Source organism: Juglans microcarpa x Juglans regia, chromosome 7D (assembly GCF_004785595.1).
Source record: "Juglans microcarpa x Juglans regia isolate MS1-56 chromosome 7D, Jm3101_v1.0, whole genome shotgun sequence".
NCBI lineage: Eukaryota > Viridiplantae > Streptophyta > Magnoliopsida > Fagales > Juglandaceae > Juglans > Juglans microcarpa x Juglans regia.
Window position 1 is genome coordinate 15,322,668 of NC_054606.1, and position 13,550 is coordinate 15,336,217.

At 41.5% G+C, this 13,550-nt stretch overlaps 1 protein-coding gene across 2 annotated transcripts in view; it reads right to left on the minus strand.

Annotated features, from left to right (window-relative positions):
* Positions 1 to 13,550, minus strand: part of LOC121239228 (oligoribonuclease) — a 42,667-nt gene that overhangs the window by 16,848 nt on the left and 12,269 nt on the right. The gene's annotated exons all lie outside the window — the stretch shown is intronic.

The window sequence follows — 13,550 nt, forward strand, 5'->3', positions numbered from 1 at the left end:
CATGACTGTAATCACGAGACCAGTTCTGTAATTGTATGTCGGGGAACCTCTCCAAGGCAGAGTCCTTTAGACCAACCCTTGCAGAGTAAACCCGGTCTCGTGCAACTCGCCCTCGGAAGTTTCCCCACATAGAACTGGTTAAATCACTGGCTTTTCACTAGGGGGTGTAGCCCCAAAGGATTGTTTGCACCCATGAAGTGTTGAACCTTGGACCTTGAAGAGAGTGATGCCCCAAGACCAAGAGCTTCACCACTTGGGCCAACCCTTGGAGTTAATTTTATGACCTTTTTTTATTATATTTCTAAAATATATAAATATGATGAATCAAAAATTGTATTTGTCATACAATTACAGTTAATAGAAATAGAATAATCCGTTAATATTCTCATCTGTCACCGTTAACGTAAAACATGTACCCAATCATAGATTGCCAATGTCAAGTTAAATTTTAAAGAAAAATAATTAAATATTTTTTAACAAATAAGAAACATATTTTTATTAAATTTATTTTTATAATAAAAAAGATTTCATTAAATTTTTAAGAAAAAAATAAAATCGATATGGGGTCACATGTTTTATTTGAACAGAAGACAACGTCTATCTTTTGTCTAGATGGAGAGGAATGCGTGAAGGGGTGGAAATGACTTGCGCCCTCGAGAGGGGTAACTCATTTTCCACAGAGACACAAGAGTTGCCTATTAACCCACTAGTCCTTTTTCCATTGACCTCTATTTTCCACCCTTTCCAAAAAGACAGAGATGAAAACATTTTCCCCAAAAATATCTTCAGCCAAAACAAACACAGCCTAAAAGGAACTTAAATTTTCTTTTGCATCATCAGGTAACCACGCAGTTGGCATGAAAAGTGAATATCATAACAAACAACATCAAAATTCACTAAGAAAATAATCTTTTGCTTAGACAGATTGAAAACTGTATCGTGATAACAGAATAAATGTAAAGCATAATCAAATAATATGTGGAGCATTCATTCTAAATTTTTTATTATATGATCATTATGACTGCCCAGCGCAAACAGCAAAACGTAATACAATACAGGAGGGGTGTTCCCTTTTCTTTATTCATCTATTTATTATTTTTTTGCAGGGGGGCAGGGGGCATAGAAATATACTATGAAGTGGAAGATCTAGAGTTAAGTGAACACAACACAGGAAAATTAGATCCATAGCCCCATCCAAAAACAGACGTTAGAGGGTCTACCCCAGGAGGGTATAAATGTCAATTGTGAGTTGAGTAATATATAATGCAACAGTAAGGGGAGGACAAGATTTTTTAATTACCCATTAGTTCTCTCAAGATCCTAACCTTGAGGTCTAAGGGGCTTAGTGGAGTTGTAGGTGAGCTAGTGTGATCATGGGGGTCCCGAAACAACTAGTTATAGAATCGAAGGTGTTTGTTCTGATGAAGGATGGAGGTTCCTTGCTCATAACAAAGAGGAGTTGGAAGATAGTGAAGGAGATGAGACTTGGAAGCACTAGTGCATTGGTTTATCAGAACGCTGGAGGAGGTTTGAGGGGTGGGACGAAGGACTTCTACCCTACGGCTAGAGAGGGTGCTGGAAGTTTCTTGGCACAGAGGTGTTCAAATGCCTGTGGTAGATTCATGGCGCTAGTGGAATACGGTGGGGGTGGAAGATGAAACTTTATCTTCATACCGGAAGAAATGGAATGGAGGGGAGGGGATGGAGGAGGATGGCTGCTGCGATGAGGGAGGCCATATTGGAGGAGGAAGTCGTGAACCATAATAGAGGTGGGATATCGCAGAGGTTGCCGGTGGTGGGGGTTCAAATGCAAAATCGCTCATACAGGGAGGCAATGGTGCAGACGACATCACCAATGCAATTGTTAGACCCCCACGTCGAGTTGCCTCTAGAGATGCCGCACATGCCCTAATCATGATGGGGACATGCCCCTTGGCTAGCCCACAAGCATGCCTTGGGTAGTGACACGCACGAGGCGCCCAGCATGCATGCATACCTTGGCCCGCACGATGGCACACACGGGGCACCCAGCATGCAGGCCAACGAGGTTAGTGGACGCCTGCCCATGCGCATAGACATCCATGAATCAATTGTTGAATTATTGTCATTTTGTTCATTCAAGTTCTTAAGTATTTTTTTGCTTTTGTTCTTGAGTGTTCTTCATTGTGTTCTTGGTGTTCATCACATTTTTTACCCTTCTAATCCATCCAACCCTAAAAGTCAACCAACACTTGTGTTTGTCAATTTTCCATAAATTGTTTGCTCCATCCAAATTACCCTAGCCGAAACAAACTCTCCTTATTGGTCCCAATTCAAATTCGGCTACCCCTTGCCTAATTTGAATTAACCCTAGCCGCCACCCACTCTTTTCCATATTGGTGTTCCTATATTTTAGGAACCCTAATTGACCATATCATTCCCATAGCCGGTCACACCACTTACCAAATTGAGTTCCAAGATTTTAGTCTTTCTAAAATCTCTCAATTAACCAATCAAGCCTCATCCACTTGTGGTCGTCCAACCCTAGCCGCCCAACACTCTTACCCTAATTCCAAACCCTAGCCGTCCATCATCAACATCTGAACCCTAAACCTAATTCTCAAGTGGCGCCAACCCTAGTTCCTCACAAGTGCCGTGCGCCCCTTACACTATTGTAGCCCATATATTCCATCACCCTTTTCCCACCACTCCATACATCAATCCTAGCCTAAACACATAACCTCACCTTACCAAAGTGGTCATTTTGGCCACCATTGTTCGAGAATCAAGCAAGAGAGGAACAGAGATTCAGTCATCACAAGGAGAGCCTTGGCGTGGAGATCATAGTGTTTAGGGACTTGACCAAGGTCCCTAACAATAATCCAGAGAGCACGGTGGTGGGCCAGCTCAGGGCAAAACTACCGTGAGACATAACAACGGGCATACGACTAAAATGGCTCCTCAACTCAATCGTACATTATGTAAACAATGGAACAGTGGCGGTGCAAGTCCTTTGTCGGTTTGGCAGGAGGTGGCGTGCACAGTACTTTGAAAGATATGAAAGCACAACTAGCGGCACTGCAAGAACAAGTTGATATATTGATACGGTGCGTTGAGGAAGAAGAAGAGGCGGGTTTGGGCTACGCGATCCAAAAGACTATTGGGCCTGACAAGACTGGGCATGGGCAAGGGCCCCAATCTGTGGGACTTAATGAAAAAAGCATGGGCCTTAAGCGTGTGGATGGGCAACAGTTAGTAAATGAAATGGAAAAGGCCCGAGTATCTAGGCCTCAACGTGTGGGGCAATCTAAGGGCAAGGCAGAGATAGGAGCCTAGCCCGTGTAGCGTATCAGAGAGGGGGGCGAGGCTAGGCCTTCCACCCATGGGAAACAACCAATCGTGCGAGAAAACATTCCGTTACCCTTGTTCCTGCCAAGAAACCTTTAACAGTGATCCAGTTGGTGAAGACGACGAAGGTAGTGTCCCGCAGGCAGCACCAAAAAGGTGTCACGTTGATGCTTCACTGTTAATTGTAGGATCTCAGGCCCAACAAGGACAAACAAGGCCAACGAATAGTGAGGAAGAGTCCTCTCTTGAGATTTAGGTGGCATCTTCTCTGGCGAAGGGTTTCCAGCCTTTGGATGTCGACCGTGTATTATTTTCAGAGTCTAGGAGCAATGAGGGAGAGGTTTTGGGCCACCACAAATGTTAGCCCCACATTTGACTACTCTGAGAGGTCTTCTATTGCTGAGGAGGAGACAGAGCTATCGGTAGCCTCACAATGGGCATCAATGGAAGGGCATGAGATGGATGGGGAGCCTATACTCCTGAAGTTTCTACCACCGTGTTAGCATATTGTTCGAACTAGGTTATGAATAAGGTGTAGGAAATCCAGCATTGTGTGGGGATTGAGTGTGAAGGTTTTGAAGAACAATTTACAACTTTGCTAACTGCCATTGAAGTAGGAAATTTTTTTTTTTTATAGGTAAAAGTATAATATTATCGAAATAAGGATAGTAACAGAGTACACCAGAAGTATACAAGCAGGTCATGAAAATTTTACAAATAATGGTTGAAGCCCAAGAAAATAAAGTATTGTAGAAGAATCGCTTCAGCTCATCCATAGAACGCTCCATGTCTTCAAAGCACCTATTATTTCTCTATAGCCTCAAGCACCACATAATGCAATAAGGGATCATTCTCCACACAGCAGCTATTTGTGAATTCCCCCTAATTCCTGTCCAACACCCCAAAATATCCCTAACTTTTCTGGGCATAACCCAAGCCACCCCTGTCCTATTTAGGATTTCATTCCATAAACACCTTGCCACCTCACAATGTAACAAGAGATGATCCACTGATTCCCTATTGTTCTTGCACAAGAAGCACCAATCTGCTATGATAAGACCACGTTTTCTCAAATTATCCGACGTGAGCATCCGCCCAAGAGATGCAGTCCATACAAAGAAAGCAATCTTAGGCACTACTTTACTTTGCCATATAGCCTTTCAAGGAAAATTATGATCATTAGATACTCCCAAGAGGGCCTTGTAGAAAGAGCACACCGAAAATTTGTTATTTCCATTCAAAAACCAGATCATTTTATCCTCCGTCTCACTGCCCATCGATATTGCATATAGCGAGTTGAAAAAATCAGCAAGCATATCCAACTCCCAATCATGAGCAGCTCTCGAGAAACTTACATCCCAATGGACAACACCATTAGAAATGACCACTAAGTCAGCCATGACAGCCTCTTTGTCGCTAGAAATCTGGTAAAGTGCGGGAAACACCTACTTTAGAACCCATTCACCGCACCAAGCATCATGCCAAAAGTAAACTCTATCACCTTTTCCAATTGCAAATCTAAAACACTTGGAGAATCTACCCCATCCCGCTCTAATATTTTTTCCACAAGCCCACACCATGTGACCCTCTAACTTCCTTAGAACACCATCTCCATCATACTCCCATACTTAGCATCTATAACTTCTCGCCATAGACCCCCCCTTCCTTTTGGTATCTCCACAACCATTTCCCCAAAAGTGCTTTATTGAAAGACCCTCACATTGCGCACCCCCAACCCACCACATTTAATTGGTAAGCAAACTTTATCCCTCCCCGTAAGATGGAACTTAATTTCTTCCCCCATGCCTCCACAAAGAAAGTTTCAAAAACTTTTCTCCATACAAGAAGCCACACTACCAGGTAATGGAAAAAGGGATAAGAAATATGTAGGGAGGTTAGAAAGAGTGCTCTTGATAAGAGTCAAACGACCACCTTCGAACAAATATATCCGTTTCCACAAAGCCAATCGTCTTTCAATTCTTTCTAACACACCATCCCAAATGGTTTTTGTCTTGAAAGCAGCCCCCAATGAGAAGCCAAGATATTTCAAAGGCAACGAGGCAACCTTGCAGCCCAAATATTCACCGAGTCTTGGATATTATGTACACCACCCACGGGAACCATTTCAGACTTTGAGAGATTTACCTTCAAGCCTGACACTGCATCAAAACATAGTAGTACAGCCCTCAAATACTGCAGATTATCATTATGTGGCTTGCAAAACGAAAGTGTGTTATCAGCAAAAAGAAGGTAGAGATATAGAAACCCCACCCACTGAAAATCAAACAAGAAAACCTCCATTCATCGCCGCACACAACATTCAACTTAGTACTTCCATAACAACAAAAAAAAAGCAAAGGGGAGAGTGGATCCCCTTGCCGTAAGCCCCTAGAGCTGTTAAAGAATTCTTCCGGTGCTCCATTCACCAAAACCGAGAAGCGAACCGTAGATATACAATGCCTAATCCATGATATCAATCTATCACCAAATCCAAACCTCCCAAGTAAGTTACACAAAAAGTCCCAATTAACATGGTTAGAAGCCTTTTCCATGTCTAACTTGCAAAAAAGCCTAGGTATGCCCCCCTTAATTCTACGATCCAAGCATTCGTTGACTATCAATACCAAATCCAAAATGTCTCCCTTTCACAAAAGCATTTTGAGATTTTGAAATAATGTTATTCAGAACTGTGTTCATGCGATTAGCGAGCACCTTTGAGATGATCTTATATACGCCATTTATAAGACTAATAGGCCGAAAGTCTTTCACATCCACAGCACCAACTTTCTTAGGGATAAGAGCAATAAGAGACATTAATGTTTTTTTTGAATTTCCCAAACGTGTATAATTCCTGAAAAACCTGCATAATATCTCCACCCACTACCTCCCAGCAATCATGACAAAAAGCCATCAAAAACCCATCCGGACCCGGGGCTTTATCCTTGGCCATCCCACAAATCACCTGAAAAACCTCCCCCGACTCGAATGGTCTCTCCAACCACGTAGAGCTTAGCTGGTCAATAGTCTCAAAAGGCATACCATCAAGTTTTGGTCTCCAAGAGGCTTTTTCCGCAAGAAGATCCGTATAAAAGTTGACAATTTGGTTCTTAATAGCATGATGATCGGAGTAAACTTGGCCCTCAACCTGAATCACCTCAATAGCACTATTTCTACGATGAGAATTGCCACCCGATGGAAAAATTTAGTACATTTGTCTCCTTCCTTCAACCATAAGGCTTGTGACTTTTGTCTCCAAGAGATTTCCTCCATAAGAAGCACCTTCTCCAAGTTCGAAGTGATGGCTAATTTCCTATAGGAGTCCTCAAACGAAAGAGGAATGTTCATCTCCCTTTCCTTCAAACCCCTTAGTGCCCCCATAAGAGATAGTTTTTGATCATTAATGTGTCCAAAAACTTCAATATTCCACAATTTCAAGTCCCTCTTTAATGCTTTCAGCTTACCCACCAATATGAAGCTTGGTGATCCCTCAATGGAATACGAGGACCACCATGACCTCACCTTCTCTATAAAACTCTCGATTTTCAGCTACATATTTTCAAACTTAAAATATCTTTTTTCCTTCAATAATGCCTCCGCAATCCAGTACAGCGGGGAAGTGATCCAAGCATACTCTATCCAATCTCTTTTGAAGCAAGGTAGAATAATGTGCCTCCCAAGAGGGGACACCAAAAATCTATCCAAGCGAGACAAAGCCCGGTTATTAGACCAAGTACAGTGAATACACCACGGTAAATTCCACCAATTGCCCAATCCCGCTAATTCCTCCTATAACATCTTCCTAAGAGTGTCCACATTTGGCCCGTATACACCAACAAAGGCCCAACAAAAACCATCATCTACATTTTTGAACGAACACGCCACCATATAATTCCCAACACACTCCTCAATAGATTCAACCACCCTCGAATCCCACATGACAAGGATACCCCCGGATGCTCCCTTGGATGACAAGTACACCCATCTCACGTATGGACAGCCCCAAATACTAGCGATGGTGCTACGATACATGAACTCCATTTTGGTTTCCTGCAAACACACAATATCCAACTTCCAATGCCGTACAAGATTCTTCACCCATAGTCGCTTATTGGGATCATTAAGACCCTGAATGTTCCAAGAGAGGATTCTAGACTTCATGGATCGACACAGCTTTTCCCTTGATTCTACTCTTGCTAGTACTCCCCTCCCTTCCATCATGGTTAATTGAACAAGTGAGACACTTCAGTTCCCTGTTTTTCCTAAAGGCAGATGATGTAGGATAATAGTGGAAAAAGAAAGAGAAACAGAATAATAGTAGAACAGAGAAGAAAAGAAGCCAGAAAAAGATAAGAGAAGAAGAAGACAAAGAGAAAGGGGGTTGGAAGAATGGCGGCTGTAACAAGTGCTCAATTGTTTAATCTCCAAAAACGAATCTTCAATGTTTCATTACAAGCATTTAAATGGTAAAATAACACAAAGCCTAAATAAACCCTAGAAAGTCTAAGGGCTATAGCCCAAGCCCATTAATACAAACCCAAATAAAATAAATAAAGTATAAGTAAAATAACCAAAATAACAATAATAGGAGATGTCCTCATCAACTCTCCCAAACCCGTGAGTGAACAGTGAGCCGAGAGAAAACCCAAACCCACCTATCCCACCGCCACCCCCCACCCACCATCGACCAGCAAGTGACACCACACCACTGTCACAAACGAGGTCGACAGGCCCTGGCATCCTTGCTGTGGGACGTCCGGCATCGGTCCTCGCCGGCAAACTGGCTCTTTCGATTTTCTTCATTCTCAGAAGTGTCACTGTCATCTTTGACACCGCCACAGACCTGAACGACAGACTCAGGCGACTTGGTTGTGGGGCCTCCGACGTTGTCCTTCTCCGGCGACTAGGAGTTTTGCTGCTTTTCTGCTGTTTTGATAGACTCCGGCGACCACATTGTGGGCCTCTGATGTCAGTCATCATCCGGAGACTCCGTTTTCTTCATTAACTCAGGTTAGGGGCTTATGTTCCTCTTTCGTGCATTCTCGACAGAATGAAGACATGCAGCTTGGGATGCTCTTGCAACTAAAGTCGTAGGTTTGATGTTATTATGGGTCAGATGGTGCACTTTTAGGTGGAATGGAAGGCTTTCGAGCTTTTGCCAAAAACATGGATGTCTTCCTTAAAAATCGTGCAGAGGAGTAGAAGGGTTTGGAGATTTATAGTGATGGGTCGTAGTGGTATAGAATGGCTGATGGCTACGGTGGAAGCAGTAGTACAGGTGGGGAGAAATTTGGATTTCACAAAACACTTGCGTGAAGGAAACAGAACATTCATGGCTCAACGATGCTCCAATGAGCATGGTAGGTTTCTAAAATATGGTGGAGGAGGCCGGCGGAGAGTTGTAGTCATTCCCAAAGGGTATGAAGGTCTGGGTTGGGAAAAATTTGCTGCGAAATTACGCAAAGCTACGGATATGCTTTTTGTTGATGGGTCAAAGAAGGAAAACCGAAAGAAGAATAAGAACATCAACTTGGAGGTGAATCATAAAGACCCAAGTATATCCACAGTGGCGAGGCGATCATATGTGACGGCTCTGAAGACCGGTCATGCTTCGGGGGTTCATAGTGAGGGAATTGATGGCAGTGGTTTGCAGATCATGCCACAGAAGCAACTTGTAACGATGCATAATTCCTTAAAGGAGATGGAAACCCAACTTGTCGAATTGAAGACAGCGATAGCTTTTTTATCTACAAAAATAGATCTGCTTTCAGCTGGAGGCAATAGGGTTGTAAGAAAAAAGACTATGATAGGTTCAAATCCTTTAAGCTCAGATAAAGGAAAACAAAAAATCTGATTCAGCCTTGTTCCTATACCCAGATCCAAAAGAGTATGGCGGGTCAAAAAAAAGTCTGGGTTATTTGAAGTGGGTTTTACGTCGGGTATCGGCGTAGAGACATCTGCAATGGAATGTCATTCGCCTCAGGTGACTTCTGTACTCAAAGAGACTATGGCTCCCTCGTCGAAGTTGAAGGAAAATGGTCTCAGACCATTGGTGAAGGGACCTGCTGAAGTTGCACATGAAGGGTTACCAGAGATAAAGGGACTTGATGTCATACCATTGGAGAAAACCAATGGAGTTGCTGAGGAGGTACGGGATTTGAATATGGGTTTGGCATTGGTGCAGTTGGCTACTGTGTCTTGGGATATTGTGGCTCCCCTTGTCTCTCTTCCTCCAATAGCGGATTGGATTCTACCTAAAGTTAACGAGATTCAACAGTTAGTGGGAATTTTACATGCAGGATGTGAAGATCAATTTAAAGAACTAATTACGGCGATCAAGGCAAACCACGTGTTTGAAACCAAATCAAGTTTCAAGAAAAGCAGAGAGTTACAACGTCTTTTTTCTGGAATCAACTACGACGCTAAGGGTGGTAGCTCATCTAAAGGGAAGTCTAAAGGAAGGACATTGTGAAGACAGGAAAACAAGGGGTTGGGGTGGGGTTTTTGGATAGAGTTTTAATTCTAGGGAAATCAAGGGGTTGGGGTCAGGCTTGGTATATTTTGGGTTGTTTTTCACAACCTTTTTGGGTTAGGTTGGTGACATATATCAAGGTACTATTCACATTTCCCATTTGTTGTTTGCAGACGATACCCTTATTTTTTGCAAGGCAAATCTGAATCAGATTCAGGCATTAAGGGCATTTCTACTTTGCTTTGAGGCTGTTTCTAGGTTGAAAGTGAATTTATCCAAGTCAGAGTTGGTTCCAGCTGGCAACGTTCGTAACATCCAATTGTTGGCTAACACTCTTAGTTGCAAGGTCTCCTATGTCCATAGGAATTACCTTGGCCTCCCTCTGGGGCCGCCTCTAGGACTAAAATTATGTGGGATGCAGTAATTGAGAAGATTGAATGAAGATTGGAAGGTTAGAAGCGACTATATCTGTCGAAAGGTGGTAGAATTACTGTAATCAAAAGCACTCTTTCCAATCTACCTACTTATTTTTTATCTTTGTTTTCAATTCCCGCAAGTGTGGCAATGCGTGTTGAGAAACTGCATCGTGACTTCCTTTGGAGCGGACTTGGGGATGAATTCAAATTTCACCTGGTCAAGTGGGATAAGATATGCTCATCAATCTCTTTTGGTGGTTTCAGAATCAAAACTCCGAGGGTGTTCAACCAGGCTTTACACGGGAAATGGTTTTGCCGCTATAATACAGAACAAGAAGTTTATGGAAGTCAGTGATCGATTACAAATATAGAGATTTATGGGGGGGATGGTGCACTAAGGAGGTAAGTGGGGTCTATGGCGTGGGTCTATGGAAGCATATTAGACGAGGGTGGGGAGTGTTTGCCCATCATACTAGAATTGTGTTGGGAGAAGACTCAAGAATTAAATTCTAGCACGACATATGGTGTGGAGATAGAGCTCTCAGGGGCTTATTCCCTAATGTGTTCATACTTGCACAGGAGAAAGAAGATTCAATGGCGGAGCTCATGGAGAGGGATGGTGATGTACTCCAGTGGCATGTGAACTTCACTAGGGCGGCCCAAGATTGGGAAGTCATCAATTTTGTAGATTTGTTCCAACTCTTATACTCCATGAGACTAAGCAAGGAGTTGATACTTTGTGGTGGATACCTGCCAGAAAAGGTGTATTTACAGTTCACTCCTTTTATAAGGCCCTCGCACAACCACAAAATGGCCACTTTCAATGGAGAAGAATTTGGAGAAATAAAGCCCCTCCTAGGGCAGCATTTTTTGCATGGACAGCGTCTCTGGGAAAGATTCTGACGATGGATAACTTACGAAAACATGGGGTGATAGTGGTGGAATGGTGTTGTATGTGTAAACAAAGTGGTGAGACTCCATTACGAGATTGCTAGAGCGTTATGGGCCAATGTATTCAAACGGATAGAGCGAGCCTAGGTTATGCCTACTACAGTGGTCGAACCTCGGCTGTATTCGACAAATATCAGCTATGTGGAAGATGATTCCTATCTGTATTCTATGGTGTATTTGGGAAGAACGAAATGACCGGATGTTCCAAGACGGGGAGCGTTCTTTGGAGGAGATTAGAGCAATAGTTGTTAGAACTTTGTTTCTTTGGGCCAAAATTGTAGATTTTAGTAGCCTCGATTTTCATGATTTTTTTTTTTTATTTCTTCTTTCTAAATAGGTGTAATCTCTTGTATACCCCCTGTGTACTTGGGCTATGTCTATTCGTATTAATATAATATAATCGTTTACCTATCAAAAAAAAAAAATATTCAAACCGTCATCAAAGATAAAAGTCAGAGTTTGGACTTGACAAGGGTGGGAGCGGTGACTTCCCATAACATAGCTCAAAGCCAGAGGTTGATGTTGCTTTTTGAAACTAGGAGTCCAGTTTGTTATCCCCCGATTGTACTAAACTACATATGTCTCTCCCCTTTTGGAGAACCCAACAGCTTTAGAACATGGTTTTTGAACTGAACACTAGATATTATGGTTAAGAACATAATTGTGCCAGCAGAATCTAACTTCAGAAACACTGATTCTGTTGCGGGCAAGGGCAGGGCTGAGATGTGGGAGATCATCTTTTGGCAGCTTAAAAACTTAAGGCATTCACAAAACATTCAGATACTATATGTCTCTTGCCATTTTACTCTCTTTTTTATTTTTCTTTTTTGGTGGATCAAACTATGAAGATACTACATTGTATCGGACATCTTTATGCTATATATTACAGTTAACATGCATTCTCCTTTTTTTCTCTGTACTAAGTAGAATTCATTCCTTTACAATTTTCAGTCATGATTCTTTGACAGACATGTAACTTAGTTCTTTGACTCTTGGGCAGCTCAAAGTTGCTCCATCTAGTGTTTTTTCTTTTTTAAAGATAGTCTCCACATAGATTTATGACAACTTTTGAAGACCATGATGTAGAACAACTTGAACTTATAAGTGTCACCCTCTCTTAGCAAAACTGTCGTAACAGGCATCTAAGTAGAATTTACCTAATTTCAACATCAGAACAGGAGTCTCACCAAACATGAAAAGATTCTTGCAAGTACAAATGAAACATGAGAATGGAATGGGAAAAAAAAAATTAGTTATCACAAAAATAGGCAAATGGATCAGCAAAAGATGCATCAAGAGTGAGAATTACCCAAATTACAACAATGGTTAAAGTTTTGATTGCCCAATTAGAAAAATTATTCCAGTCCCTATCAGATGAATGCCTTGGTGTATCACTATTTAAAACCAAAGCCAACATATAAATGCCCAAACCCCATCAGCTTGCTATTAGATACCCAATTGTTGCCTTCTCTAACAGTATGTCACTAAATGTTAAATGTTAAAATTATTCGTTTTATTGTTACAGTGGATTTCCACTTTTGGTACATCTTGCACCTTGTTACATGCAACTCTAACATTTAGTAGAAGAAAATCAACAAAAATATGTTCATGTCAAAATTCAAAAGCCAATAAAACTTCACAACATAAACAATAGAAACACAAGTAATTTCAGCTTCCTAAAAGTAGCTGCTAACTCAAAACAGCAACTGGTTAATTTTTCTCTACAGTTCTGTGATTACCTAATATTGTTTAAATGCAATTTTTTTTTTATAAGTAATAAGAAATTTTTATTGACAAGTAAATAGGCATAGCCCAAGTACACAGGACGTATACAAGAGAAAACACCTAAATACAAACTAGGAACAAGAGTGGACTAAAAGCAAATCATGAAGATTATCTCCATTCAATGCAATAGCTTTAGCCCAGATACACAAAATCATTTAAATGCAATATTAATCTCTTTATTATCTAATTCTGCCTCTATACAAATTTAACTAAGAAAAGCACGTCGCCGAATTTCCAAAAGGGCAATAAAAAATCAATATCATCCCTTTTCATAACACAAAAGAGACAAGCTAGATCAGCAGAACCTTATCCCAAGTACATACATCAGTTAGAGGAAGTCATACACCATTTTTAACCAATCAGCCATGTTAAAGCCGCATTTTCTGAAAATGATAGGACATAGCTTTATGGTATTTTGACCTTACAGTGCCTTGTTTTTTAAGGGTTATTCCCCCTACCAAGCATATCAATCAGCAGCATTTAAGAGGTTCCATTAAGTTCTCCAAATCTTAAAGTTACTATTATTCAGAACATCTGACGTATTTTGGTGGTTCTTGCTAAAGAACAGATGCGATATTCCAAAATAATGTTGATTTTAGGCT